Raw genomic sequence first — 25420 nt, 5'->3', positions numbered from 1 at the left:
CTCGAAAAAACAAAAAAAAAAAAAAAACAAAAAAAAAAAAACAACAAAAAAAAACTTTTTAAAAGACTTATTTTTATTTTATGTGTGTGGTATGTTACTTTCTTGTACAGTTGTATACCATCTTCTTTCCTGGTCCTAGAAGAATGCATTGAATTCCCTGGAACTGGAGTTACAAAGGGTTGTGAGCCACCAAGTGGGTGCTGGGAATTAAACTTTGTCTTATCTCTTATGTTTTAAGACATGATTTCACCATGTAGCCCTGGCTGACCTGGAACTTACTATGTAAATGGGGGCTAGTCTACAACTCTTAGACATCTGCCTGCCTTTGTGTATGGAGTGCTGAGATTAAAGGTGGGTGCCATCATGACTGGTTTAGTTCTATATTCTTGAATAATTTCTCTTTAATTTGGAAGGGAAAATTACCTTAGTCTCCAGGAAATTTTGTGGCTATCTTCAATATTCTGGCATTCCTGTGCTTGTTCTAAAAATACAGAACCAGAAAAATCACTACAAATTCTATCATAAAAAAACAAAACAAACAAACTAGATTCTGAGTAGTTTAATGATATAATGTGACCATTCTTGGTATATTCTCCAAATTGATCTTTTCTATACTGCAAATCATTGAGCAGCATTGATGAGCAAGACAGACTTTTTCTCAGACTGAAAAGTAGGGAGTGATTTTACTCTTACCTATAGAGGCCAGATTCCTGAAAGTTTCCTCCATTACATCTCTGTAGAATTTCATCTGAGAAGGATCCAGCAAAGCCCACTATTCCAAAGTAAAGATGACAGCTATATCCTCAAAGGTCATAGTCTCCTAGAATATACCACAGATTCCCAAGAGAAGAGGTAAGATTCACAACACAGTATATTTAGCATCAACTCATATTTTATGGTTAAAAAAGACCTGAATTTGATTCCTGGGACTCCCATGGTAGAAGAAGAGAACCAACTCCCCAAGTTGTCCTCTGCCCTCCACATGCATGCTATGGCACACATGTACAAATACACATAATAAATTAATTGATGTAATAAAAATTTAAAAGCAAGGCAGAGTGATAGTAGAAAACACCTACATCAACCTCTAACTTCTATATATGCAAACATGAGTGAGTGCACATACATTCATATACATTGCAAACACACACACATACACACACACACACACACACACACACACACACACACACATATATATATATATATATATATATATATATATATATATATATATATTTATATGTTCTAAAAGAGATCCAGTCTACTATGATTTGGAAGGTAAAGAAGCCATCTCCTAATTAATGTCATTCACTTTATAAATACAGTCATAAAATTTTCTTTAAAATCTGCAATACAGAAAGCACTACATTGTTGCCCCTTTCCTTGGGACAGCTCACTCCAATTTCTATTTGGAAGATATCCTTTGCTAAATCAACCTCTGCTTAAACTGTCTATCTTCTTTGGCTGAATTATCTTCTTTTTTTAATGGCACAGGATATACATTATAGTCCAAAACACAGGGAAGGGAGCATAGTGAGGAAATACTGGATCAAAGCAAGACTGAAACCCAGCTGGGCAAACTCCAAACTCTGCATCTCCATGTCTGATGTTAAAACACTCTTCGGATCTCCAACTCCTTTCAGTTCTGTTGCCTGCAACACACTTCTTTCTCTTGGGCTAGGTCCACTCCCTGTTAGCAGCTCTCCTCAGCAGGTATCCCATAGCTCTGGCATCTCCAACATTTTAGGTTCTCCAAGGCAATCCAGTCTTCAACTTCACAGCTTCACGAAATGGCCTCTCTAAGCCTCCATTCAGGGACACTCCTGACACATGCCTGGCCTCAGCAGCTTTCCTTAGTCTCAGAAGCAAATTTCATAGCCCCTTTCTTCTATCTTTAACTCCAGAACCATGTGACCAAAGCTGTCAAGTTTTGCTGCCCCCATTCAATTACATCTTTGCCAGCTTTCTGTTCTTCATTGCCCTAAGCTTGGCTGTCCTGAAACTGGATCTCCTGAATTCTCTTCTTCAAGAATATAAGAACTGGTCCCTCTCCTTCCATCTGATACTTGTCCAATTCCATCTCATGGTACTGCTCCCCATCAGACCTTCCAGACTGCCCAGATAGATTACCTGTATTCTCCTTCCAAACCCCTCTAATATGGGTTACTCCAAAGATCCATGGATGCTTGACAAGTTCTTCCAGCTACCTGACTGGGACCCTCCAGTTGCCCTATCCAGCCTTGAGACCCAGGATAAGTTCATACTACCAGGGAAATCTTGTTTCAAGCCCCTCAAACAAGCCAGTCTGTGTACCAGACTGTGGCTAAAAAGCAGAAGAGCTAGAATAGTGGCTGCAGCTTTAACTACTATTAACTACCAGACAAACAGAGGGGATCATATCCCAACCCTGCTATAGATTTTAAACCTTTGTTAAAAGAAGAAAGATGACCTGAATAGAAAACACAAAGAAAAACTGAGCCAACAAACTAACTCCAGATCCTCTGACCTCCTGGGGCACCTGAACACACACCACATAGCACACACACACACACACACACACACACACACTCATATTCATAATTTTTTAGAGTTACAATGAGTCATTGTACAATGGGGCAACAATACCCCTACTAGACATCTCAGACTAACAAATAAAAAGCAGAGTGCCAGGAATGTGTCTTCATTTTTGTTTCTTTAAGATTTTATTTTTACTTTATGTGTATGGGTGTTTTGCTTGCACATATGTCTGTGTATCATGTGCCATGCAGTGTCTGAAGAGGCCAGACAGAAGTGTCAGCTTCTCTGGAACTGGTGTAACAAATGGTTGTGAGCTACCATGTGGGTGCTTGGAACTGAACCTGGGTACTCTGAACAGCAGCCAGTACTCATAACCAGAGCTACAACTCTCCAGGCCTTGGGTTATTTCTTTTGGAGTGTTTTGGTCAGTAAGGTCCCATAGACTTCCAAACATTACAGGCTGTTGCCAATGCTATTGCTTATCCTTCAAAACTTGACAGTAAGGCAAAAATGACTGAAGATACCAGATACTTGAGTCACAGAACAGGGAGATATCAATTAGTACTGACCTGGAAGCTTTATCTCTACTAGATAGCTTTCATAGTACTGGCAGGTGCTATGCATTCTACCAGAGCAGAAAAGTAATCATTAATTTTAGCCCGGTGTGAGGACTGCCACCTGCAGTAAGGACTTGCTTAACCAGACATGCCCAATGGTGCAATAGTGGCACAAACACGTGACTAACCAACCACTTTCTGACTGGTTTTAGGTCTTACTCCACAAGATAAAAGCTATACCTTGCACCATTATTGGACGAAAAACCCGTGTATAGAGAGGTCATAGGCCCTAGTGCTCAGCCCTAAATGGGACATCTAAATTGCACCCCCTCCTCTTAAGGCTTAGGGTCATTTTGGAAAAAGGGGCAGAAAGAGTATAAGAGACAGAGGTGGTAGGTGACTATAAAGAAACAATGTCTTCCTGACATAATAGAGAAGCTGAGCACACAACTTTACTTTGGTTGTGGCAGCATGCACAAAACTTGTGCAAGCTCAACCCAGATGAAATCTCAATATGGTTAGAAAGGTGAGAATTAAGTCCTATCCCTATCAAAGGAGATATTGGCTCTCCTTCTGGTAGAGGAAGATTCTTTAAGAGTGCATCCCCTGGTAAGCTGACCACACTGCAATTGAAGGCCAAGGGCCCAAGAATATATGGGCAGCATAAAGTGAACTTGATCAATTAAAAAAAAAAAGGACACAAAGTTTTGGGTCACTAGTGAAGGGGTGGTGGTGGATCTGGCAGGAACTGAGGGAGGGGATGGATATGAACATCGTATAAGATTCTAAAGAACTAATAAAAAAGTCATTTTGGTCATACTACTCCTCTTTCCACCCTCCCAAAACAGAAGGTAAGAATTGAGAAAACTTCAGTCACTTGTTAGAGTATCACTGTACACCTCTCCACTTACTGAGTAGGTTCTGCCACATGAAAGAGTTGTGGTTTTTGGCAGTGTGTCTGAAACAAGCATTCTGAAAAGTTCATTTTCCAAGTAGCATGGAGAGAGGGGAGAGTGAAGGGAAAAGAGAGCCATCAGTCCTGCCCTACATCATGTGAAGCAACATTAATTGTGTTTTATTTCTTAAGACAGACAGATCTTGAGGCCATTCAAGATAAAGGACAGCAAATCACTAGGTCTCCATAACATCTTGATAAGTACAAAACTGAGTGGTTCAGTTGTTCCTCATATGCCTAGAACATATCAGAAATCCACAGAAGTTTGGAATTTTCTTAAATCCCTAGGTAATGACTAAAAACATATGAAGCAACTATATACTTAATCAGTGTAGAGTACACACTGCCAAAATTTGGGTCAATGTTCTGACACACAACACAGACTAAATATGTATTCTAAGAAGCCTCCAGAGATTAAATACTTTTGCAGTGTTCAGTATTAGTAAAGCAGGCACCGTAGAACCTGCATTCTGCTATGACCATTTTGGTGAAAACTGAGAGAAATTATAACAATCTAAAGCTATTAATCAACACCCTTCCCTCCAGACCTGGTGGATTTCAACTGAGAAAATCATGGACAGAAGTGCATCTTATAGAAATTTTGAATTTGAGTCCAGGCAAAGGACTCAAAGCACCAATGAACCTTTCCCCTGAGCTTTCCCAATAATCTGGAGGCTTCTCAGAGCTCAGACATCACAGGCTGCAGGATCCTGATCTTAATCCTGTAGAGCCTAGACCTTTGAAGTCCCAGACAGACCAGACAATACGGTGATTTTGGGTGTACGTAAGCATAGACAAAGTAGTCTAAACTTATATCTAATGTTTTTAGATACTAAAAAAGTTGCTGGTGTGCAACAAAAGTAGAGTCAGTAAATATTTCTTGTATTTTGTGTCAAAATTTCTAGGAAAGACTATCTTCTAAAACTTTTGATCAAACCCTTAAAACCTTTGTGGGCTGGTGGAATGGTGGGTTTCTAGACTAGAATGTTCATATTTTGAAGATACTTTCAAGTGATTACTAATATGTTGTACATACTGAAGACTGCTGTCCTTACTAGAAAGAGCTGGTCTGTTTTGATGTTTAGAAGTACTCATCATATGTTAAATGCCACTTTTTTAAAATAATCTTTTTGTTAAAAGTCCTATGGAATATGCTCTTTTGGGAGTGGAACCATGAAGCTACCCCTGTGAGCAATATGATCTCTACTTGCTCAGTTATCTGCAAAATGCGATATGCTAGTGTGCTTATAGTTGGACATTTTTGGATGCCATCTTTTTCTCAATGTTTTATTCATTTTGTTTTGCTGTGCATATACTATATATACAGGGCAAGCTCAAATTTTCACTAGATAATAAAGAGGTTGCCAGTGTATGATAAAGTAGTAAAGCAGGTACTTCAATTTTTTTTTTTAAAGTCAGGCAGTAGTGGCACATGCCTTGAATCTCAGCACTTGGGAGGCAGAAACAGGCAGACCTCTGAGTTCAAGGCCAGCCTGGTTTACAAAGTGAGTTCCAGGACAGGCAGGGATACACAGGGTCTTGAACCCCCCACTCTCTGAAAAAAAAAAAAAACCCAAATTTAATTGTGTGTGTGTGTGTGTGTGCACGCACATGTGTGTGTAAATATGCACATATGTACAGGTGTCCTTAATGTCCAGAAGATGGTTTTGGATCTCCAGGAGCTAAAATTATACATGACTGTGAGCCACCTGACATGAATGCTGGGAACTAACTTCAGGTACCCTCTAGAAGCAATAAGGTCTGTTAACTACTCAACTACTTCTCCAGCCCCCGAATTGGTACCTTTTGTGCATTTTGTGTTTAAATTCACAGGCAAGCTCATCTTTCATAAGGAATTTTTTGATATGATTTTTTCAGTTATTTATAGCCATTACTTATATGCCTATACTTATCTTGTGGTATGAAGGTATAGAGAAAGGAAGTGAAGAGGCCCAAATATCATTTACAAGCCACATCATATTACAACCACTGTTACATGTATGATCTTATTTACCAGTTCTGTGTACATAGTAGACAATTTATTATATATAAAATTGATTCTTTCAGGAGATTTAGAAGTGCTTGATACATTTAATAGTAGCAGTGGCATAATGTTTTGTGTAAAAAGCTTCTAGAAATTTGGAAATACTTGGTTTGGAAACAGAAGTATTAAACCACCTTTGAGACAGTGTATTCTCTGTATTATTTAATGAGTTTTGGGAGGCAAGAGGAAATAAAACTGCAAAAGGTATTTTGCTAGTATGTGCTTGAAAATTTCTGCACCCCCATTGTCCTGTATGCTATGGATAGATCACTCTGTTGGACTGCACACTGTACAAATGTATACATGACAAATGAATCAAAAATTTATAATATCTAGTCTTTAGATATTAAAGGGATTGCCAAATGCATTGCAAAAATAGTAGTAAACTAATACTGAGTATACATTTGGTTAAAATTCATACAAAAAACTTTATTAAACAACGTAGCATGGCAGTCATAGTGACACATACATGTAATCTTGGCACAGAGAAGGCAAAGGCAGAAAGAATCTCACAAATTAAAGCCCAGTGCAGGCTATGTAGGAAGACTCTGTCTCAAAAACCAAAGAGGGAGAGAAGAAAAACTGCACTGTTTTCATTATGTTTAGATAGTTATTTAATCTTTCCCACACTTAAGATAGGTCTCACTATATAGCCCTGGCTGGCCTAGAACTCTGTCTAACTCTGCCTCCCCAGTGCTGGGATTAAAAGTATTCTCCACCCTCCTCAGCCTTATTGCAACCCTTTTAAACCTATGTCTGAGTGAGACGCATACTTTCTAACTTCCTACGTTTTGCCTCACAAATGATTAATGGATCACTACAAACAAAGCACTTATTAAGCACACTTAAGTCTCTTCCCTTCCTCCAGACCTAGAATATTTGAACCACCCTTCCCCTTCTTTACCATTATCCTAAGAAGAGGCTGACCATAGGTGGAAATGGTATCTGGTGCAGGATCTGATTTCATCACCCTCTAATCATTCCCTCTTCTCTCACAACTGTTTTCTTACTCTGACTTGATCCTCCTTACAAAGAAAACTTTCTGCTTAAGCTTTAAGACACTTGGCAGTTGAGGCTTTCCCACCTGCCAAACAATGTCATGATCTTCAGCATCTTTTAACAAGACTTGTTTTATTTTATATGTATGTTTTGTCTGCAAGTATGTATTTATTTAGTGAGTTGTGGGGGCAGGAGGAAATGAAACTGTGAAAGGTATTTTGTTAGTGTGTATATGTCTTGTTGGTGGTGCCCACAGAGGCTAGAAGCAGGTGTCAGATCCTCTGGAACCAGAGTTACAGATGGTTTTAAGCCAGCATATGGGTGCTAGCAATCAAACTTGGGTCCTTAGCAAGAGTAAGAGGTGCTCTAAACTACTGAGCTATCTTACTAGTCCCTGTCATGTCTTACTTCAAGCAGCATTTCTTGTTTGGAACATGTTTAAGCCAATGTTGGTGGTGGAAGCCTCTAGACCTAGCATTTAGGAGCACAGGCAGGTGGTCAGGAGTTCAAAGTCAGCGCCAGCTATAAGGAGGCAAACTGTATTCAAGCTATAGCAAGGGAGCTGACAGTTCAAGTTTGAGATGGCTTCTCATATAAACATCTCCTTCCCCTTCATAATTTACAGTATGATTATCATCTACTTTTCTGCATGTGATTATCTTCAAAAACAAAAAGATAGCATTTGTCATTCCAGTACAATGTCTAGAATTATCTCCAAGAATAGCTACAGCCTAAGAAAGGTTAAGCACTTCTACTATAACCACGCTCACAAGTGCATGTGGATTCAATATTCCAGTCTCTCAGTACCAAGGGTCTTTCTGTGCCCAGTGAGCACACATGGATGCTTGCAGGGCTAACTTCAAGAAGAATCAAAGACATTCCATGACTTCCTTTTCCAAGCCACCAATGGCCTTCACTTGAAGTCATAGGGCATGGGTCTCTGGTGCCCAGTCAAGTTCAGTAAGTTACTTCTAAAAAGAAAAACTATCTTTCATTTGAAGACTCTAGCAAAGCCACTTAAACTCAGTCACATGAATATAGGTAGATAAAAATGTAAGAGAAAATATAACAAGTAAAGCATATTCATTTCATTTAGAAAATAAGATATTAGTTAATGATTATTTTCAAAACAAAAACTTAGTAAATTATACTTAAGGACTTCTATATGTTTCCATTGAAAATCAAGTGCCAAACAAGATGAAGAAAATTAAATTAATTAAATTACTTAGTGTTATAAGTGCCTCACCTCAGAAGAAATGATATTTTGGAAAATCTTGGTAATTCAACAGTATGTCTACCAATCTTGTGAAAATGCATTTCCTTGCAACCATCATTGGAGACCATGTTTCATCTTTCTACCTCATACTCAAGGCTAAGGCTTAGAATTTCATTTGAAGTCATATTGGAGAAAGAAAAGAAAGGATGTGTATTGGAACTTAAATGGGACTGGGTGTTATGGTATCCATCTGTATCTTAGCATATAGGAGATTGGGCCAAGATAATCAGGGGTTGAGGGTAGCCTGGGCTACCTAATGAGTCCCAGGCCAGCCTGGGCTATAGAGTGAGATGCTACTTCAAAACAAAGAAACAAAAGTTAATTAGTGGAATATAAGTTAGATTACTCCCAGCCCTACCCCCATACACGCTATGCAAATGCCTCTTTGGACACACTATATTTTACTTTTCAAAGTGTTCTGAAAATTTGGCTTGTGTGTTCTTTTCAAAGTACTAAGTCAAGGGCCACAACAGACATCTGATTAGTGCTAAATGAGATTGTATTACTACATAAGCTATGCACTGACCCCATCTTGTTCATTAACATGCTCAAAAGTCCATCCTTCTAAGAGATATTGGACTGTGTCCAGTGTGCTCAATAAATACTGGGGAGGTTATATGAAATGAGAGGGAAAAAAAAGGTATTTACTGATTTGTAGAAAAACGACAACCAAATCACTAAAGTAGTGAAGGTAATCACGTGTATGCTTGTAGACAAGTGGTAGATAATACTGTAAATTGTAAAGGGGAAGGAGATGTTTATAAGAGAAGCCATCTCAAACTTGAGGAATTTGCTTCCAAGTCACTTGAATATAGTTTACCTCCTGTAAAATTCAGGTAGGGTTTTAACCTCCATCAGGAGATTTTAAGAGGTAGGAGGATCAGGTAGGACCTTTAGGAGAAGATTAGGGCTCAGCCCTCATAAATGTAATACTGTGTTCATTTGATTCATGGATTAATGAGCTATAAATGCCTCCAGTGGATATGCTATAAAAGTCAGTCTGAGTAGGTCTCTCCTTTTCTTTGGTTTTGTGATAGCCTGTGCTACCTTAGGACTATGCTTCCAAGAAGGCCATAAGAACATAGCTCTCCTTACCGAGAGCTATAAACTTTAAGCAAGAAACAGACTGAGACAGGAAGAGCTAATAATAAAACATACAAGTGACTATTTGCCACACAATTAAAACCAAATCAAACCAAACTAAACCAAACCAAAACCAAATCCATGGGGCAATTAGATCTGCTTTCAGGAGAAAGGAAGTATCAGGCACTCAGATTGCTCAGCTCTTCCCTGCAATACCACATATGGGAATTGGAAGCCTTTCAAACTGCTAGATCACTGCACATCCTGAGAGCAAAAGACAGTAGGCCAGTTGTCCATAGAGGTCTCTGGAGAGCAAGTTGCTCTGCACAACACAACAGAAGGGTACCAATTACTGGCCTGCCTCAACTACCAGGAATGAGGAACCAAGAGCACAGTAGCATCAGTAGCAAACTCAGGCTGCAGAACCTGCAGCTGACAGGAAAATGTCAGGTTCTGCCACAAATGCCTAGGGTAACATACCCCTAGTCTACAGACACAGAGCCAACACCATCATTCTGACTTTACCAATTGTCTTAAACGTCTCAAAATGGCAACTGTGGCCCTTGGAGGTCACAGTGAAAACAGAGGCTATGTTACCAGGAGTCTGGCATACTTCAGGTTCTGAAAATGGCAGCATCAAAAGGGATGATACCCAGGGTTAAAAAAAGACTCTTTCCCATAGCCATGTGGTTGGATAGTTTGTACAGCTTTGCCCAGTGAGTCTAGTAGGCTAACAAACCAAGACTTGTCCCCTTGACCTCTGGGTGAAAGCAGAAACAATCCCTATTGAGCTAAGTAGGGCACAATAAATAGCAGATTGTACCCACAGACTGAAGGGTTAATAGAATTTTACTTTGTGTAAAACTGGCTTTTAGAGTAGGACTACCTTTATCCTGTTCTTGGTGGGTAATTCCTGATTCTACCCACTGGAAACACGGTCAAGAGTCTGCTCAATGAATTTTCGACTGTGTCCTTTGGAGACTATCATTGATTTCAGAGAATCTCAGGCCAAGCCAGCTGAGATGTCTGAGTGAGGCAGCTGGCTTCATGGATATGGCTTTCACATGCCTTATTGTTCAATCTACTAATTTTCAGTCAAGGATATACACAAAACAGGTCAGCAAGGCAATATAATCAATCCATACACGACGAACCTAGTTATATTTCACAAAGGTGCATTCTACAAAACAATTAAGATAGACAAACCAAACCTTTAACTAGTTCAAAAATAGTGATTTTCTTCATTCCAGGTTACAAGGACAAGGAAATGTCTCTCAGAGAGTTAGACATATTCCTAACTTGGCAGCTGGAATGACTGGTGCTCAGGCAAGAACTTAGAAGGATTTAACTCTGGAAGCTCACCATGCCCACTGCCTGACTCCACAGGTAGAAATGCTCCCTCCTTCACCAGCGAGGATACTCTTGCCCGGAATCAGTCTGAGTTTGTACCTAAAGAAAGCATCAAATTCATAAACTCTTTACCCATGAAATGTTCAAAAAGAAATTTCTCCAAAGCCTAACTTTCAAAGATTTTATCCATACATAGAAATTACACCATGATTCGATTAACTCTATATACTACAAGAAATTCCTCCCTGAAAATCACCCAAAGGCAATGAGAGTTATCACAAGAAAAGGGACAGAACTCCCTTTCCTATTGCTTCATTGACCGGCTGACCTTCAGAACACATGGCTATCACCAACCATGTGTTGGTTGCCCAGGGGTTTACATGCCTGCTTCACACATGTAAAACTGCCTCTCTGTGTTAATTTCTGTGATTTCTATAGCTGAGGTATAATTTGTGCATAAATAGCTTCCTCTTTTCAAGCACTCTCTACGACTCTGTGTGTGTGTGTGTGTGTGTGTGTGTGTGTGTGTGTGTGTGTGTGTCTGTGTGCACACATATGTACATTTGGGTACATATTCATAGAGGTCTGTGCTTGATATACGGTGTCTTCCTCAGTCACTCCCTACATAAGCCCTGGCTATCCTGGTACTTACTATGTAGATCAGGCTAGCCTCAGAGATCTGTCTGCCTTTGCCTCCTGAGTGCTGGAATTAAAGGCATGAGACACCATGCCTGGCCTCTATTTTATTTTTTGGAAACAGGGTTTCTCAGTGAATGTGGAGCTCACCAATTTTCATATAGCTGGTCAGTAAGCCTCCAAAGATCTGTCTGTTTCTACCTCCTCAGTTCTGAGATTACAGATTACACAAAACCATTGTGCCTGGTTTTCTACATAGACTCTGAACTCAGGTCTTCATGTTTTCATAGCAAGTACATTGCTGACTGACCCTCTCCCAGCCTCTCAAGCAAGCACTCTTAAAAAAATAAATCTCTCCCAGAGCTGGCCCCAGCACTTGGGGGAGATGGTTCCACCCTTCACAAGTGGGTGGGTGGGTGGTGTGAACTGACCCTGACAGCATGGTGTATAGAACTGACTCCACCCCCTCACCCGAGGCAGGTGGCCCCAGTGACTGGGACTGACTAGCTCAGCTATCACCCAGACCCACAGTAGGCCTTGCATTGTCCTACCCTAAATCTACCCCATCTAGGACCTGCTGGAGCTCATGAAGTGACTGGTCCTGTGCAACAATACCTACAGGATCTCCAAGACTCCGGGTAGCCATGGGATATCCCAGAGGATTTCCGGTGAGGATCCAGTGATGATGGTGTACCAGAAACTAGAGGCCCTGAACCAGACCAGTGACTCATTGCAATGAGCATTTGCTAGTAAAGCTGATAGGACAAAAGGGTCTACTATATAACACACCGAGGCTGAATGTAGAGGAATGAATGAATGCAGAGGTGTTGGATATAGGAGGGAAAGGAGAAATGAAGAGGGTTTTTGTTTTCATTGTGGGGGGGCACTTCAGGGATGAGGGGAGAATATGGGGGACTGGGAGGTAGGTGGAATTGGGGCACATGATATGAAACTTCCAAAGAATCAATAAAGAAGTTAAATTAAAAATCTCTCTCTCTCTCTCTCTCTCTCTCTCTCTCTCTCTCTCTCTCTCTCTCTCTCTCTCTCGTGTGTGTGTGTGTGTGTGTGTGTGTGTGTGTGTGTGTGTGTGTGTAGGAAAGAGAACAATCCTTAGGAGTTACTGCTACCCTGCCATCTTCTGGGATCTGGGGACTAAATTCAGGTTGTCGGGCCTGTACACAAGCACTTCCACCTACTGAGCTATCTTGCCAGACCTCAAGAACTCTTGAAACTGCCTCCTTGTTGAGCCCACCTGAAGCTCTTATTTCTCTTCATTTAACTGTTCATTTGACACTATCTTCCAAGATCGGTCATGATTCCTAAGGACCATGTTCCCCTTTTGGTTCTCTTTTCCTTAAGCTGTCCTACCATCTGCTCAGTGAAGGCATACACAGATTTAGACAAGGAATCATCACCTTTTGTAAATACTGGAGGGCTCAACACAACTCTGAAAGATACCCATTTAAATCAGGAGGTGTGGGTGCTGGTGGATTCTTCACAAGAGTGAGCACGATCAACTGTGTATTTCTGGACACTTTCTCAACACATGTTTTGAGAATGACAATGGAATTTACATTCTTTTTCTTATTACTTAACTCCTCATAGATTTTTTTTTTAAAAAAAGATTTATTTTAGTGTGTGTGTGTGTGTGTGTGTGTGTGTGTGTGTGTGTATGCATGTGTGTATGAGTGTGTGAGTGTCCAACAAGTCCAGAGAAGGGCATTGGATTCCCTGGTGCTAGAGTTACAGGTGGTTGTGAGGCAATCGATGAGAGTGCTTGGAACTAAACTTGGGTCCTCTTCAAGAGCAGCAAGTGCTCTTAACCACAGAGCCTCGTTGTCACGGATTTTTAAAAAAGCTCAGTGTTTTTACTAGGGTATGTTCATTGTACAGTGGAATAGGTTTCATGATAAATTTCATCATATCCACACTCCCAAGTACTCTTTTATGGTTCCTTCCTCCTGCTGTCAGCCTTCCTCTTTGCAAACAGCCCCCTTCACCTTCCATACCTTTCTTTAAAAATCAAGATTCGGCTGGGCAGTGGTGATGGCACATGTCTTTAATTCCAGCACTTGAGAGGCAGAGGCAGATGGATCTCTGTGAGTTGGAGGTGAGCCCAGTCTAAAAAGTGAGTTCCAGAACAGCCAGGGCTACACAGAGAAGCCCTGTCACAAAAAAACAAAAACAAAAACAAAAACAAACAAAAAAAACCAAAGGAAAAACAAAACAAACAAACAAACAAAAACAAAAAAAAGGGGTAGAAAAGATTTGGCATTACAAGAGACAACATATTTGTCTTTGCATGTTTGACTTATTTTGCCTAATATGAGGATCTCCAGTTCTATCCATTTGCTATAAAATGACATGATTTTATTATTCCTTGTGGTTGAATAAAACATCATTGTGATATATAACAGCACAGTTTCTTCAAATTTTCATTTGTTGATAGACACTTTGGCTGATTCATAGCTTGACTATTGTGAATAAGGCCATAATAAAAAATTTTATATAGGTATCTCCACTGTCTGCTTATGTATTTTGCTTTGTGTATATACAGAGGGGTACTACAGCTGGATCGCATGGTAGTTTTTTTTTAGGTTTTTAAGAATGTAAAACACAAACAGGACCTCCACACTGATTGATCACCAATGGTATATAAGGGTTTGGTTTTCCCCTCTACCCTCATCAGCATCTGTTTTATTTCTGTCGTGATAGTCATCCAAATTGGGGTGAGGCAGAATCTCAATGTAGTTTTCGCCTGCATTTCTCTGATCAACTAAAGATTTAAATCATTTCCCCATGCTATTTATCTGCAATTTATACTTGTTCTTCTAAGAACTGTTGAATTTATTTGCCTATTTATCGACTGGACAATTTATACTTTTTTGTTTAACTTTCATAGTTCTTTATATACTTCTAGAAACTGATTCCCTGAGATAGTTGACAAAATTTCCTGTCATTCTGTAGGCTCTCTCTCTACTTTGGCTCTCTCTCCAGTACCATGTAATCCCAACTGTCAATTCTTGCTATTACTTCTGAGCTTTTGGAGTAAACTGAATGTGTCTGTATCTTGAAGTATTTTTTCCCCCAGATTTCCTATAATAACTTTCAGTCATACAAAGGGTGTCAGGAATAGCCTTGGTGACCATGCAATGCTATTTCAAGCTGCATTTAGATTAAATGTAAGTGGCATTATTGACACTGGAAAATCAATAAGTATTTCTGTTAACAAGTTCACTTGTTGCATCTAAACAGAGCAGAGAAAATGGGAACATAGAATGCAGAAATTGATGAGAAAGTTAAACAAAACCCAAAACAACTTCAGACAAGTAAGTTACTGTCCTAAACTTGGGGAGATAAAGAGGCAGACCTGAAGAATCGGAACTTATAGAAATAAACTTGTAAGCAAAACCATGGAAGAAAAACCTAAGTAATACCTGATGAGTTCCTGGAGGCTAAGTGAGGACTAGTTTAAAAGGTATAAACTCCAAAAGGGTTAGCTTTAGATGTTTCCACATAACTGATTTTTTTGGTGGTGGTGGTGGGGGGGTGAGACAGGATAGAGTTTCTCTGTTCATCGTTGGCTGTCCTGGAACTTGCTCTGTAGATCAGGCTGGCCTCAAACCCAGAGATCAGCCTGTTTCTGTCTCCTAAGTGCTATGACTAAAGGGATGTGTCATCACCACCTGGCACTAACTGAATATTTTAAATCTACAAACCCTACCAGGTTCTAACGTAATAAAGAGAAGTGATGTCACACACACACAAACTCAATAGAAAATAGTTATAGTAATATATACAATATAAATATTATATATAAATGCATATTATAACTTTATTCACAATAGTCAAACTATGAGTCAGCAAAGGTGTCTATCAACAGATTGTTGTAAATATATATATTCACTCAACTACAGCAATCATTTTAAATACTAATAGTCTATGCCCAATGAGATAGCTGAGTGGGTAAATGTGCTTGCTGTCAAGCCTGAAAACCTGAGTTTGATATTCTGGATGTAAAAGGAAAAACTTGACTTCTCCAAGTTATCTTCTGACCTTCAATCATGCACTGAAGCAAATTTCCCCCATTCATACATGCACAAACACACATACACAGACATACCCACAGCTACAGAAATTTGAGGTTAATTATCCAATTGCATCAATTTTAAAAGTATGGAATTAGTTTAGAAGGTGGTAACAACTGCTTGTTCTCTACATGAAGCACCATTAAATATATAGGGATGTGGGCACAAGGTAGGGAGATGTGCAAAGAAGTGAAGATTTCAGTTGGATGAAAGAAGAAATTCAATAATCTATTACACAACATCATAACTACAGTTAATAAAAATGTACTTTACTCTGCAAAACCAACAGATTTTACTTTGAGTGCTCTGACCTTGCAAATGATAGGTATACAGAGTATTGCATGTGCTAATTAAGTTCAATTTAGTTATCCTAAAATGTACATAATTAAAAGCCTTGTTTGAAAATTATTTGTTTTTATTAAAAAATTTCATACTATATGTTTTTAATTGAAGAGAACTTTTTCTTGGGGGCAGGAGTTCAAGAATGAGAGGATCAGGCAGGGGAGGGGAAGGGAAGATGGGGTTGAGGGAGTACATTTTGGAAGAGACAACTAGAATGGAGGAGCATTTGCGGGGTAGTGTGGAATCCTAGTACAGTGGAAACTGCTAAAATATATGAAGGTGATCCTAAAGAAGTCTCCAAAATGGGGAGATGGCGTCACAAATGGCCATCTATTGTCACTAAATGAAACTATCGGGACTGGGTTACATCCAATCGAGTTGTTGGCCAAAGGGGTATCATGGAAATAAATCCCCAAACAACCCAGGCTGTTGCCAAGACAATAGGTTGCTCTCTACAAACTGAGAACAAGGCCCTATTGCTGAAGACAACACCCACACAATTCACTGAACACGGAAAGGTCGAGTTGGTGCCTACATTGAACCTTCACCCCTACATTGTAGTGTCTTTTGGTATGGGAAGGTACTCTTCAGGCTACCAAAAAAGAAATGTAAGCACCAACTCAGCCACAAAACTGTAGGCAGAGATTTCCTGTCCTGACCACCTGTTCCTCCTGCAGCTGCTTCCAAATTACCACACGGAGACTTAGTATTATTCATAAATGCTCGGGTGATAGTTCAGGCTTGTTACTAGCTAACTCTTAAATTATCCAATTTCTATTAATTTATGTATTTCCACATGGCTTATGGCTTTACCTATCCTCTAGCATTTCTTGCTTCCTGGACAGCTGGCTGGCATCTCTCCTGACTCCACCCTTCTTCCCCCAATCATTCTTCCTGTGTCAGGCTGTCTTACCTAATCTCTTCTTGCCCTGCTACTGGCCAATCAGATTCATTTATTTATTTATTTATTTATTTATTTATTTATTTATTTATTTATTTATTTATTTATTTATTTTTAACAATAAGCATAATCCACAGCACAAAACTTTTGATCTACAATGCTGTCTTGCCTGAAAAATATGCTATGGCAATGGTGGCAAAAGCTTCTGGGAGTAACGAACCAAGCTCTGATTTGATTTAATGCCCACTCCACAAGATGGAACCCATACCTGACACTACTTGGGTAAATAAGAACCAAAGACTAGGTAGCCCAGAGACCTAGGGTAAAACCAAATACTACTAGTCTTTAAAAAATAAAAGTAGTGATGCTCATAGATTAATGCTTTATTCAGCCATAATCAGAGAAGGTTCCTCTGTGGCAGAAGGGAACAAATACGGAGATCCACAGCCAGACATTTTACAGAAAGCGAGAGAGAGAGAGAGAGAGAGAGAGAGAGAGAGAGAGAGAGAGAGAGAGAGACAGAGAGAGAGAGACAGAGAGAGACAGAGAGAGAAAGTGAAAGAGAAAGAGAAAGAGAAAGAGAGGAAGAGGAGAGACAAACAGATACCTTGGTATACACAGCCCTAAATGGGATGTCTTCATCAAATCCTTCCCCTCAGAGCTCAGAAAACCTCACGGAACAGGAGGTGGAAAGAGTGTAAGAACCAGAGGGGATAGAGGTCAGTAGATAAGGCCCTCTGAATCAACTGAGCAAGGCTCATACATTTGAACTCACAGAGATTGAAGCAGCAAGCACAGGGCCTGCACAGGTCTATAGCAGTTTCTCTGTGTATAAATTATAGCTTTCAGTTTAGTATTTTTATGGGATTCCCAAGTTTGTGAATGACTGGGTCTCTGATTCTTGTCTCTTCTCTTAGGTTCTTTTTCCATCTGTTGGTTTCTCTTTAGAAAACAAACAAACAGAAACCAAGGAAACAGTGTTCTCCAGACACAACAGGACTGATGCAGCTATGTACTCACAGAGACTGGGGTAGCATGCCCAGGGCCTGTACAGGATCAAGCCAGAAGGAGTCCCAGTGCTGAGAGGGAGAAGTGGACATGATCCCCCATCCCTAACAAAGAAGGTCTCTCCAATTGATAACCACTTAGTGTTCTCCAATGGAGTCTCACTGGATATAGAAACTACACTTAGGGGTAGACCCCACGCCCAGCAGTAAATGCCCAACACAAAATTATTTGGGAAGCAGCTGCTAGGTATTTGGGAACAGGCAGGTTGGAGAGAAACTTCTGCCTACAGTTCCTCTCTCTGCCCAGCCATATCACTTCCTGTCTCTAACTCCCTAGTGCTTGGATTAAAGGCATGAGATCCCAAGTGCTGGGATCAAAGGTGTGTGCCACCACAGACTGGCTCTGTGTTTCTGGATCAATTTCTCTGTTTCCTTGGCTCTGTTAGACTGGATTAATCTTGTGTAGCCCAGGGTGGCCTTGAACTCACAGAGATCCATCTGGCTCTGCCTCCCAAATGCTGGGATTAAAGGTATGTGCCACCACTGCCTGTCCTCTACGGCTAACTAGTGGCTTAGCTCCACATTCTGATCTTCAGGCAAGCTTTATTTGTTAGATTACAAACAAAATATCACCACAACTGAGTCTTGTTTTATGGATTAAGCTATACTATCCATAATAATACAGAGCTATACTTCAAGACATAAGTAAAAACAGTTGGAGTGTGCGTGTGTGTGTGTGTGTGTGTGTGTGTGTGTGTGTGTGTACATGTGTACTGTTTTGCCTGCATGTATGTCCGTGTACTTCAAGCATACCAAGTGCCTGAGGAAGCTAGAAGAAGGTATTGAATGTCCTAGAACTGGAGTTTCAGACGGTTGTGAACACCATGTGGGTACTTGGAATCAAATCTGGGTCTTCTGGGAGAATTACCAGGATTCTTTGTCACTGAGCCATATCTCCAGCCCCACGGGGTAGATATATTAATTGTAGACTAAACATGCATTAGTAGCTCCAGGAAAATTACAAGAAATATAAGGATCAAATAATGATACAACAATTATCCAAGAAGACATATAATTTTTAAAATATAGCCCCCTTTATACATGCGGTAAAAAAATACATAGAATAGCAAGGAAATTATAGATACACAACTATATATGGAGACTTCAACATATCTGTATCAGTAACTGACAGCTAACTAAAGTAAGGCATTAGTAACAAAACAGTAGAAACTAACAGTGTTATCTGTGAACTAGTATCATCTGATAATGCAGACTGCTCCATCAACAAGGGTAGAGTACACATTCTTCTCAAGATCACAGGGAATCTCCCCTAAGATAGACAGCTTGGAACTAATAATCACTCTTAAGTAAATGTAAAGAAAAAGAAGTTGTGAAGTGTATCTTCTCATTCAACCCTGAAGTTTAACCAGTTTCAACAACTGGGAAAACCAAAATGAAATAGAGATTAAACTGTCAACCTCTAAATAACAGAAAAGAGAAACCTCATGAAAAATTGAAGTATGCCCAACAGCATGAAATTCAGTGTACTACCAGAACTTGTGGGATTCAGAAAAAGAAAAGCTGAAAATGAAACCCAAAGTAGTAAATGAATTCAGGAAAAGATATTGACACAATGATTAACCTTCTACTTTAGAAGTTGAGAGAAAGAACAAAATAATGCCAAATCATGAAGAATTGAGTGTTATCCAGCCGTTTCCTGGGATTGGAAATATCCTCTAGGGGAGAGGAGTGAGACCCAGGAAACTCATAAGAAATGACTTAGCAAACTACAGAACCTTACAAGATGCAAGAGGCCCCTCTCTGAGGTTATGTGAGTAGTAAACAAATACTGCAAAGAAGAGACATTGGTATGGAGCCACTTACAACAAGATCTGCTGGGAACTAGAGTGATGCAGCTTTCATGAAATGTCACTCAAGTTGTGACAGGACTTTTTGGTGATAAAGCAGCCAGGGTCTGGCAGCTTACTTGTACACTTATATAAGTAATCCCAATATACTACTTACACACTTCCATAAATAATCCCAGAAAACCCAGTGGTTCACCAAGGCAGACTTGGCTGGAATTATCATCATCATCATCATCATCATCATCATCATCATCATCATCATTTTGGTCTTGCTCTTGGTGCCCTATCTGGGATGAACAGATATTTGCTCACATCTCCCCAGGGAAAGTTTTGCAAAAAAAAAAAAAAAAAATCAGCACTCAGAAGACAGAGGCAAACCAATCTCTGTGAGTCAGTCCAGGTCAGTGAGGGCTATATACAGAAAGCCTATTTAAAAAAAAAAAAATCAAAAGCACAAGCAAACATAAAAACTCAATCCAAACCAAACAACAAATACAGGGGAGGGGGATGAAGAGATGACTCAGGTTAAGAGAATATGCTGTTCTTCCAGAAGACCTGGATTCAGTTCCCAGAATCAACATGGCAGTTCACAACCATCTGTAACTCCAGTTACAGTCTATCCAAGACCCTTCTGTCCTCTATTGGGATTAGACATGTGCATAGTACACTGCTGTAGGATGTCGTTCTGTATGCTGTGAATATGTGTTGCTCTGATTGGTTGATAAATAAAGCTGTTTTGCCAAGGGTGAGGCAAAATAAGGTTAGGCAGGATATTCCAACTAGACAGAGAGGAAGGAGAAAGGCAGAGCTGAGATGCTGCTAGCCACTGCCAGGAGAAGCAAGATTAAAGTACCAATAAGCCACAAGCCATGTGGCAAAAGTATAGATTTATAGAAATGGGTTAATTTAAGATGTAAGAGCTAGCGAGTGAGAAGCCTGAGCTATTAGGCCATACAGTTTGAAAATAATATAAGCCTTTGTATGTTCATTTGGGTCTGAGCAGCTGCAGGCCTGGGCGGGACCAGAGAAAACTTCAGCTACAGTACACATACATACATGCAGGTAAAACACATATATATATTTAAGGGAATCTTTAAAAATATTGATAAGCCTCATTTGGCTAAAGTAACTAAAAGAAGATATATAAATGGGGCAAAAATCAAATAATTCCTGGTAAGAAATCATAGACAAGAAAGATATGGTCGTGCACACTTGTAATCTCAGCTTTCAGGAGAGGGAGGAGTTTCCAGAGTTCAAGGCCAACATGAGTTACAAAAGATCCTGTCTCAACAAACTTACACATATATAAGTTTAAAAAAAACCTTATTAAAAAAACAGAAATAATTGCAAGTAATTACCCTAGGAAGTTGTGACCAAGCCCCTTTCAGGACATAGAGAGGTAACAATGACTAATTTATACTGTGAGTCCCATACTGCCTCAACACCAAAACAAAGCATAGGTGCTGTGAGATGTCTTTCTGTATGTTGTGAATATGTGTTGCTCTGATTGGTTGATGAATGAAGTTGCATTGGCCTATGGCAAGGCAGCTTAGAGGCAGGCAGGAAATCCAAGCAGATATATGGAGAGAAGAAAGGAGGGGGGAGAGAGAGAGATGCCAGTCGCCGCCCAAGGAACAGCAAGATGCCAGCAGACCAGTAATGCCATAGCCATGTGGCAAAACATAGATTAATAGAAATGGGTTAAGTTATAAGAGCTAGCTAGCAAGAAGTCTGTCACAGGTTATATAATTTGCAATTAAGTCCCTGAATGATTATTTTATAAGAGGCTGCAGGACCGTGGGGCTGGGTGGGACAGGAGACACTTAGACTATACATAGGCATTACAAAGAACCCATACTTCTTGTAAATACATATGAAAAAAAAATCTCAATAATTCCAGATGCCATACATTGTTTAAACAGAATTACTTACCACAGCCAAATAAGAATTACATAATTATGTGAGATAGAGAAATACATAAAAATAAATGTATGGAATCTATCATCTAATTGTATAGATGCACAAAAATTCTAAGATCAGATGACTGTAGAGAGAGATGGACAGATTGTTCAGTGGTTAAGATCACATTCTACTCTTCCAGAGGACCAGAGTCTGTTTTCCAGTACCCAGACCAGTTGGCTCAGAACAGCCTGTAACTCCAGCTCTGGAGGATCCAGTGCCATCATCTGGACTCTTTAGGTACTTGCACTTGCATGTGCATACACCCACACACAGAAACACACATATACAAAATTTAAAACTCCAAGAAAGCATAAGGCAAGGAATAATAAAAGGCATCAGTATTGGATAGGAATAAGACAGTCTTCCTTCACATTGTTTACATAGAATATGTCAAAAAATAAGAACTCTGAAAAATAATGTGGTTGTTCTGAGATTACAAAAGACTACATATATATGTACATATACATATATATATTAATTTTGCTGCATATAAACCGTAAGTGATTAAATCTGAAATTAAAAATACAATACCATAGTATAAGGAGAAAGAGGGAGGGAGAGGGGCAGAAATGGAAAAAGAGAATTTCATAAACCATAAAGGGCCACACAAGCAGGTTATTGAATGCCAAAAATAATCAGTAAAAGCAAGATAAATTACAATTGAATTATGTTTAATGACAGATAGACAAAATAGATTATTTCAAGTGTTAGAAAATCACACATACACACACATTCACTATCTATCTATCTATCTATCTATCTATCTATCTATATCAATGGAAGATCAGATAATTTCAATGACTATTAAAAGTTTCTGATAAACTTTAATTACGTCATCAAAAATCCACCTTTATTTTTTGTAAATTCCACTGTGTATAAAAATTTGTGAAAAAAATTTATGTACACAAGCATAAAAGTCAAGATATTATCAACACAATAAAAAGTTTCCAAACAGGGGCGGAGGAGGTGGCTCAATCCCTAGCACCCACATAGCAGCTCAAGTCTGTAACTCCAGGTCCAAGGCACACACACACATACATGCAGGCAAAATATCTGTGCATGTAAAATAAAATAAATAAATTATTTAAAAAAAAGATTCAAAACAAGCTAAGTCCCACAAGCAGAGAATGTAGTGGTTGAACTGACTTAACCAAAATTTTATCTACCATCATATGTGAAAGAGATTGAGTCAAAGAATCCTCATAAAAAGCTTTCAGCATAATACAAATGTTATTTTAGGAACTGGAAAGATATCTCAGGAGTAAAGAGCAGTAAATGCTCCTTCAGGACTTAGGTTCAGTTCCCAGTACACACATGGTGGCGACTCAAAACCATCCAATTCCAGGAGATCTGATGCCCAATTCTGGCTTCCTTGAGCTTCTGGATGCATAAACTCACACAAGCACACATACACACAAAGTAACGTAAAAATATTATTAAAAAGTTATATTAGAAGCAAAACACACAAAGTAAAGTAAAAATACTATTAAAAAGTTGTATTAGAAGCAACAGAGATGGTTCAGTGGTCTTGTGACCTGAATTCAATCCTTGGAACTCACACATAGGAGGGAGAGCTCCATATGATAGTTCCCTTATCTCCACACTCAAGCCATGGCATGCATGCTCTTCCCACAACACATATATTATACACTCATACAATAGTAATCATTTTTGAGACTGGTCTTACTATGTTGCCCTGACTGGCTTGGAACTTGCTATACAAACCAGGCTGGTCTACAACTCACAGTCACCTGCTTCTGCTTCCTGAGTGCAGGTGTGTGACACCACACCTGGATACAATATTTTTTTAATTATATAGAAAAAACACTATTAACTTATTCAAATTTTTAAAAAAGTGAAACTTTAGTTTACTAATAAACAAATGACAAATTCATGAAGAATGTCTAAAAACATCTATGCACTGGTAAACTCTTGGTGAGGTGCTAAAGAATATGGGAGGCACAATAGAAGCCAACTGATTCACCAATATGGTGACTCCATGGATATAACATATTGTTAACAAGTCTTTATCAAGGAAACTTAAATAAAGCAGCCCATGGAAGCAATCTGCTCTACCCAGAATTCACAAGGGAACCCACATCCAGAAAGTTAAAAATGTACTTTTGCTTAGAGACCATATAATGTCCCAGGGTGGTTCAACTTCAGGCAGAAAGAGAAACAAGAGCTCAAAGGAAATTTCATTCTGGGGCCTCCAAACACCTCCCTTTCAACTCTTCTGTATCAACCTCTCTCTTCCACAGGATCAATACTGACAAGTGAAGAAACACCTAGTTAGTTGAAGGTTCAGATTTGTCATTTTCTGACATCTCAATGCAAATCAGTGCTCTTTTTTGAACACTAACAGATTCTTCAATACCAGCTGGGTGTCCCTCTATTCAATTCCGGTGGTCCATCCTTAGAACGGTCCTGAAAACCGAGTAGTCTTACTATGCTATTTGTAGTGCTAGTTCAAAGCCCGTTTGCTCTTTCTAGTAGCCAGTTTCCATTAAGAAGTGATGGAGGGATGGGACCCCGAGCCATCTATTAACTATGTATATTTACTATGTAATTTTAATATTGCTTAAAGGGTGTTTAGGAGAAAGACTCCCAAACACCGTTATTGCTCAGAAAATGCGATGGGAGTTAGGTTCTCTGTACCAGGGAGAAAGAAACTGAAATGGTCTTTCTGACAGACTCGCAGACATTCTCAATGAGTACAAAATACATATAGACAACAACCGCTTAGGTATGAAGTAAAAGCAGCAGGTGTTGAATTCTACCTAGGTGCTTTATTTTTAGTGACTGTAACCTCCCATCCCTCAATGCTTTTTGTTTTTGAGAGCACTCATTTTTCCCTACATTTAAATGAATCTCACCTCCTGGTCCCAGTTTTAAGCTCTTGGCTTGACACAAACTTTCCTTTTGGGGATATGGACAAATATTTAGATGAAGTGATAAGGAGAAATAAAATTACTACTCTAACTGCATTGTTTCTCTCCTTCCTCAACATCTCCAAACTTAAACTTGAGCCAGCAGCGAGAACACACTCTGCTCTAGGAAATGACTGTGCCACCATTTATCAAGTCTTTCCTACCATCCTCTTTCCACTGCTATTTGTGCCTAACCACCGACATGTTTGTAGATTCAGCACCACGTTCTTAAAATCACAAAGATTTTAGAAAAGTATTTGGTCACAACAGGTCATTTCGCCCCTCCTGAACACACAGCTGTATGTAGGTCCCTTGAGTTTGGCAATTTGGGCAAGTTCCTGGAAATTTAAGGACTACCAACCTAAAAAGCACTGTGCTGAAGGAACTGGTGGTGGATTTTTACACGATGCTTCCCCTGAACCCGAAAGACAGAAAAGCGGGGCTCCACTTTTGAGAACCTAAACGCCAAGCCCCGCAACCCCCCCCCCCTTCCTGGCGGCGCAGCTGGGAGCCCCGGGCACAGCTGTGCAGAGGAGAGAGAACCCAGATCTCTCTAAAAGAGGAAACCTGGGCTAGGAAAGCATGCCAGGCTCCAGGGATACCGGCAGCAGAGGAATCGGGACTCCCCTGCAGGCCTGCCCTCCCACCTCGAGCACTCGCATCTCACCAAGTCTACACCCAAGTCTCCCGTGTGCGCGGCCGTCTCACCGCCTCGGAGGCTCAGCCAACCCAGACACATTCAGCTAACAAAACAGCAATGCGAATGCCTCGGCGCCAAGAAGAAAAATGGCGAGTGAGGAACTTCCGCCCCACTCTCCGTGCTCCCGATAGGACAGCTCTTGTTGATCTCTCCTGAGGCCGCAATGACTTCTCCCGGAGTTGGCATTCTCAAAGCTCCAGTG

The 25420-nt window shown here is 39.8% G+C and overlaps 1 long non-coding RNA gene across 1 annotated transcript; it reads right to left on the bottom strand.

Annotated features, from left to right (window-relative positions):
• Positions 1–50: 50 nt before the first annotated feature.
• Positions 51–25420, bottom strand: LOC131900815 (uncharacterized). Its single transcript, XR_009376283.1, has 5 exons — positions 25186–25420; positions 10797–10883; positions 694–820; positions 424–481; positions 51–163 (listed from the first exon to the last, which is right to left on the bottom strand). It is a non-coding gene; the product is annotated as an uncharacterized LOC131900815 (long non-coding RNA).

The sequence above is a fragment of the Peromyscus eremicus genome, unplaced genomic scaffold (genome assembly GCF_949786415.1).
Source record: "Peromyscus eremicus unplaced genomic scaffold, PerEre_H2_v1 PerEre#2#chr22_unloc_1, whole genome shotgun sequence".
In the NCBI taxonomy this organism is placed as follows: Eukaryota; Metazoa; Chordata; class Mammalia; order Rodentia; family Cricetidae; genus Peromyscus; species Peromyscus eremicus.
Note: the sequence above shows the minus strand (reverse complement) of the source record. Positions and strands in the feature narration are given on the sequence as shown.